This window comes from Rattus rattus, chromosome 11 (assembly GCF_011064425.1).
Source record: "Rattus rattus isolate New Zealand chromosome 11, Rrattus_CSIRO_v1, whole genome shotgun sequence".
Lineage (NCBI taxonomy): Eukaryota > Metazoa > Chordata > Mammalia > Rodentia > Muridae > Rattus > Rattus rattus.
In genome coordinates, this window is record NC_046164.1 from 93,769,038 (window position 1) to 93,775,815 (window position 6,778).

Sequence of the window (6,778 nt, forward strand, 5' to 3'; positions counted from 1 at the left end):
TTGGGGTGCATGATGTGAAATTCACAAAGAGCCAATAAAAGTTTTTAAAAAAGGAGAAGAAAAAATTAATATGCTCCAGTCATATGCAGGACTGGTTGGTGTGCGATTAAACCAACCAAATGAGTAGCTGGGTCAGAGGCAGGAGGATGTCTGAGAGTTCCAGGACACCTGGGCTATACAACAATTCTGTCTCAACGAAACCAAACCAAAGAATCCCGTCTCAGTGGCAGGAATACTCAGGAGAGACAGGACCACCCCGTAAGATGGGAAGGGCGGAAACTTCCTATTCATCTGTCTTAATAAACTGATAACAAGTGTGAAAATGTATATGGGAGTTCCGCCTCATGTACGCCTGTGTATACAATTATGCCTGGTCAAGAAGATCAGAGGAAGGATTGGACCCCCTGGAACCAGACTCGAAGACGGCTGTGAACCACCATGTGGGAAAACCAGGTTCTCTTCATTTCTGAGAGATCTCTCCAACCCCAACATTTTAAAACTGTTTCAGTACGCACGTGCGCAAAGCCCTCAGAGGACAGCTGGTGGCTTCAGACACCCTAGGACTAGAGTTACGGGCAGTTGAGAGCCACCGTGCAGATGCTGAGAAGCCAAGACCTGAACAAGAGCAGGAAGTACTTTTAACCACAGAGGCAGCTCTCCAGCCCCACCCCAGCTCCTTATTTGTTTGTTTGTTTTTGGTGAGCTTTTACTTCTCCTGCATCAGCCTGCTCAGTGCTGGGGTTACAGGTGTGCAGCACAATGCCCAGATGACAACTTCTTTTTAACAGGCTACTATTTATTTAGTACAACATATACCATACATTATATATGGCATACATAATATATTGTATTGATTATTATATATTTCATTCCTGTTCTTTAGTTGTGACCTGTGGAAGCATATTGGGGTTGCTGGAGAGAGAGCTCATTGGCTAAGAGGCCTCACTACTTTTCTCAAGGACCAGAGTTTAGTCCCTGGTACCCAAGTCAGACAGCTACCAACTACCTGTAACTTTAAAGGATCTGACGCCCTCTTCTGGTCTCCACTGGTACCTACCCTCATGTGCCCATACCCATGGACACAGACATATACACAATTAAAAATAAAATACATCTTTGAAAGTATGCATTCTTGGGCTGTGGAGATGGCTGCTTACTGTGTAAGGACTCCTCCTTAGCATCAACACGAGCCAGGCATGGTGTATGTCTGCAACCCAGCACTTGGAGGGAGAGATAGGAGAAGCCCTGGGGCTTGCGGGCTAGTGAGTCTAGCCAACCAGTGAGCTCTCGGTTCAGTGAGAACCTATGCTTAGCAAGTTCGAGGCCCCTGGTTTGATTCTGAGCATCATAAAAAAATAATTCTGGGCCAGCAATGCATCTGTGTCATAACTAATGATTCTAAACACATTTCGCTCCAGGTTGTTCATGCGTTGAACCTTGGGGCTGATTGCAGTTAGGCTCGACTTCGACACACTAGGTGGGCATTCGCTGTTTTTTCTTGATTTCTGGTATTGTTTCTGAGACAGTGTCTTGCTGTGTAGCTGTGAAGCTCCTGGTGTAGCCCGGGCTGACCTTGAACTTGCAGTGTTCTTCCACCCTCTGACTCGCAAGTGCTGAGGGCATGCGACACTACACTTGGTCTAAATCGTCAGCGACGTTGAGCAAAACGGATTACATTTTCCTTCGAAACACATTTACGTGTAAATAAACTATGAATATTCAATTCTGAAATGGGAAACAAAGTAGCCCTCCAAAGGCAATCAATCCCGAGACTTAAAATCACCATTCATGTTTTCACACTAAAAAAAAAAAAAAAAATGGGTCCAAACATATGGCCGCTGTTTTTTGAAGATACCTGAAGACTGGAAAGTTCAGTTTCTTTCTTTTTTTTTTTTTTTTTTTTCTTTTTCGAGCTGGGGACCCAACCCAGGGCCTTGTGCTTCCTAGGCAAGCGCTCTACCACTGAGCTAAATCCCCAGCCCCGAAAGTTCAGTTTCTAATTAGGATCTTTGCCACTTTGTGGGGAGACCACTGAGAAAGGCAGCCGGTTCTCTCGGGAGGGAACCCGCATTTACTGAACCCATCGGGCTGCTGTGTACAATCCAAACTCCAGTGCCTGGGTTCACAGTGAGAAACAAATCTTTCCCAGACCTGAGGCCTCCCATTAGCATAATAAGGCTTGCGTTTTCTCCCAGTAGGTGAACATTATTTCTAGCAATCTTCTGCACCATAAAACAAGTTTCAATAGTTTTAAAGGTTTTTTTGTTTTGTTTTGTTTTGTTTTGTTTTGTTTTGTTGTTTCCAGTCTACATAGAGCTGGGATCGCACTCAAGGCTTCAGGCACGCGAGGCAATCACTCCATCAACTGAGTTACGCCTGCAGCTGTGGAGGTTTGAATAAGAAACGACCCCCAGAGGTTCAGGCATTTGAACTCTTGGTCACCAGCTTGGCCTGTTCTTTGGTAGAAGCCAAGGAACCCTTAGGAGAGGCTATGGAATGTTTAGAGGGCGTGGCCTAGTCTCACTTCCGGTCTGCTCTCTGCTTCTGGTTTGTGGTTGGAGATGCGAGTTCTCCATAGCTGTGCCTCCCACGCCGTGATGGGCCACCTCAAACTGTAAGCCCAAACAACTTTCCTCTTCTCTGGGTTGCCTTGGTTGTGGTATTTTATCCCAGCAACGGGAAAATAACGAACACGCTCACCCAGGCTCAAACATTTTAAAGGGTTGGGTACGGTGGTCCAAGAGTTAGGTGTCATTTCAAGAGGCTGAGGCAGGAGGATAGCCAGGAGTCAGAGGTTAGCTGTGATCGCAGAGGAAAAATGACAGATGCACAGGAAAGCAAGCTGTGAAGGTTAATTTTTGTCAATTTGACACAAGCTAGGGTCATCTGTGAAGAGGAGGCTTCAAGAGAGGAATGCCTCCATCTAATTAGCCTGTAGATAAACCTGGGAGACGTTTTCCTCCTGAATAAGTGATAAGGAAAGGGCCTTTGCAGCTGTACACTGCACCTCTGGGCTGGTAGTGTTGGGCGGTCTGTGAGAGCAGGGTAAGCCAGTAAGCAGCACCCTTCCATGATCCCCACTTCCGTTCAGCCCCGAGCCCCTGCCTTCACTTTCCTCAGTGGTGGACTGTGGTTAGAATATGTGAGCAGAATAAACTCTTCCCTCCCTGGGCTGTTTTGGACAGGCTGTTTGTCAGGGCAACAGAAAGTGATCCAGGACACAAGCCAACCTGTGTCCTCTGACTGAAGCAGGGTTAAGTTAGAGATCGGAGAAAGTTCTCTGCGATCCCAAGTACCTAGAAACTGAGGAACAGTTTATGTACATTGTGGGTCAAACAAGAAAGCAAGTAGAAGATTAGAAATCATTCAGAGTTAATGTGCTACCTGTCTAGGAGGTGGAGATAGCAATGCCTGTCTTGCTGGGGTGCGTCAGAACCTCTGGAACATGGAGACGCGGGGCAGGCAGGACTTGGCCCCATAGGTGCTCCCAGAGGCTACAGTCAGTCACAGACATTGCAGAATTCCAGGCCCAGGCTCTATGTGAATATGAGCAAATGAGCTGTCCAGCCTCAGGTTTTGTCAAAATCCTTACCAGAATCCAAAGGTTCTGTGGGTTCTACACCCAGGCAGCAAGGCACTGGTCGCAAATAGTTTTTGGTGTCAGGGTATAATGTAGATATTTGTTCCTTACTTGGGCAAGATGGGTAACCTTCACAAACGTCCCTTTGCCAGGATGACTCTGAGCATATATATTTCCAGTACCAAAGTAAGTGGCAGTCCTGTGTGTGTGTTCCTTACGGAAGCCAGGCAGTCTCTGGGAGCTTTATACGGAGATCTTCCCTTCAGGAAGGTGCACAAGCTACCCGGTCGTTTGTTACACCTTTGCTGAGGTCTAGCTCACTCAATGAATCAGCTCTGAAGGACCTGGCTCTCGTAACGCTTCTGGGAGACAGCTCATTCTCGAGTCTCTCCGACCTCTGCTGGGAATCTTCAGAGCCCAGACAAGCAGGATCACGGACTCCCAGCTCAGCACCATCCTCCCAGCTCTCCTTGTTCTGTTGCTATGAGAACGGCATCTCTGTCTGTTCCCGAGCACCAGCTTTACCACACTGCCAGGCCGAGCAGTTACGTGAAGGATTATGTTCTATACCCGGGAGGACCTGCAAGAATCCGGGGGCATTCTTGACGAGCCATTTCCCCAGCTGTGTCCTACGTTGAGGCAGGCATGGAAGGACTTCGTGGGGAGCGGAAGTGTGTGGCTGACACGAGTGTGGCTGTGGCAGGTACCAGTGCCTCAGACCTCTGTGAAGTTGGCAAAGCCTTCCCATTATGGATTAGGCTCAGAGTGGTAAAGCCTTCCTTCCTTCCTCTGATCCAGCTCCAGGGGTTTATCCACAATTCCCAGTGCGAGCAAAAAACTAGCCACTGCGGCTTCCCCCTCTGAGGTAGCAGAGACTGCTGTTCCTCCCCCCTCCCCCGTGCTGTGTATAACAAACCTGTTGTGGTTCCAGGGTACTGCAGTAGCTCATGCCACTCCATCAGTGTGCACGCCCACCTGACCCAGCGTTCTGTGTGCCTGTCCTTTCTGCATTCCCTCCATACCCTGTCAGGTTTCCAGACCCAAGCCTCGCATACGTGGTTCGGTAGAACATAATGCCAGAGCGTAACGGATCTATACCAAAGCCTGCTGCAGGGTGTTTGATCAAACTGCGAACCCTGAGATTGTGAACGGGAAAAGCCTGTTTTCTAGTTGTGGTGTGGCTCAACCCTAGCACACACCGTTAATCTAAGAGTTTTATGTTTATTTATTGTAAACTAAATAAATCAATCATAGGTCAGGAGGCGGAGCAAGCAACCAGTTGACAGGAAGTGAATATAGTAAAAAACAAAACAAAACAAAACAGTGAGAGGAAGTCAGGAGGACAGACAGGGAGACTCGCAGGAAGTAGAAAGGAGGGACATTCAGTTTGGAGAGTTTTTAAGTTAAACGGTGTGGTGAAGGGGAATGGGGTCTTTTCCTCCTGGAAGGCTGGCTGAGGAGGAAGGTCAGCTGAGTGTTTTCTCTGCCTCCCTGAGCTCGCAGGCTTTCACCTCAGCATCTGGCACCTGAGTCTTCACCATGAGTTCAAAGCCAGCTTCGGTACCTTAGGGGGACCCTGTCTGAAATTAAAAATAAAGAAGGGTTGGAATGTAGCTCCGTGTCAGGTCGAGCGCTTGTCTAGCACGCGTACTGCTTGTTAGGCCACTGGAGCCTTGAAACATTGATATAGCCATAATACATAACGTAAAACAGTACTTAGTCATAACAAAGAATTTAGAGCTTGCACACTCACACAAATACCAAACAGACTAATAAATACAAAAATAATAATGAAGTTTAAAAGATACTGAGCTGGGGATGGTGGCTCATGTCTCTAACTCTGGAATTTTAAGAGTGGAAGGAGATCAGGAATTCAAGGTCAGCCTCCCCTACACAGGGACTCAGAGCCTGACTGGGTTGCATGAGACAGGGTCTCCCAAAACCAACAAACAATACAAAAAAAAACCAAACCAAAACCTTAACCAACTACAGCAGTGATTCAATTAAGAAGCTTGTGTCCCATAGGACTTTTTGTGCCTTCATTGTAATAGTCCAATGTAATAGTCTTTGTCTAGAGGATCACTTTATTATCATGGTTATTTTTTGACAAGGCTTGATCCATAGCCCAGGCTGGCTCCCGGTTCTCCAGCTTCCCGTGTTAGCACGCTCAGCTTGAGGGTTTTTTCCTTTAGGTTTTGTGTTTCCTCCTTCTGATTAGGTCGTCGTTATCTCCTGGTGTCCGTCTGTGCTTCTCACTTCTGGTTCTCTCATCCCATGCTCCTGTGAGCCTGGAGGGCAGCCACCAAAGCTTGCTTTGTTGTGTAAACTGAACAGAAGGTAGAGGAATTTATCGTGAGCCTGACACGTCACATGCTGGAAATAAAAAAAAAAAAAGTACCGGAAAAAAAAAAAAAAAAAAAAAAAAAGTATCGGAATAGATGTCAAGATGGTCACAGGGGAGAGAAAAATGTAAATCGGAATAAGGCGAACATGTCTGTAGTCTCAGTACTTGGGAGGCTGAGGCAGGAGGATTGCTTTGAGTTTGAGGCCAGCTTGGGCTACATAGCAAGTTCAAAGCCAGCCCAAGGTATGTAATAAAATGATCCAGCACAGAAGGATATTTCAGAATTCACAAAAGTCATGAATTTTGACACATCTACCCTTGGGCATGTCTTATCCTTTCTCTGAGTGCCTCTCTTTCTAAGGCCCACAGTGGCTCTATCTGCTTTAAACGTTTTTTCCTAATAAATGTCTGTTTCATGCTGGCTCCAGAGCCCCAGAGTCTGAGATCTCTGAGGAGACCCTCGGGCTGCTAAAGGTGGTCAGAAGACTGTATCTCTCGCTGATCAAGGCTGGTGTGGTAGATCACACTAGTACTCAAAGCACTTGGGAGGCTGAGGCTTGAGGATGGTCTGTTGAGTAAGATACTGTGTGTGTGTGTGTATGTGTGTGTGTGTGTGTGTGTGTGTGTGTGTGTGTGTCCTTAAACCTGGAAAACAAGAGGATACAATTAGTGATGTTTTAAATAAAATGTTGAGAATCAGTGGGTCTTTGTTCATTTGTTTTATTTATATTTTGTTTTGTTTTTCTTTTGCAGTTCTGATAACAGAGCTGGGCAATTCTAAGAAGTTATTCTACCATTAAACCTCAGGTGTCTCGATGATGATGATGACGATGATGACGATGATGACAAAGACG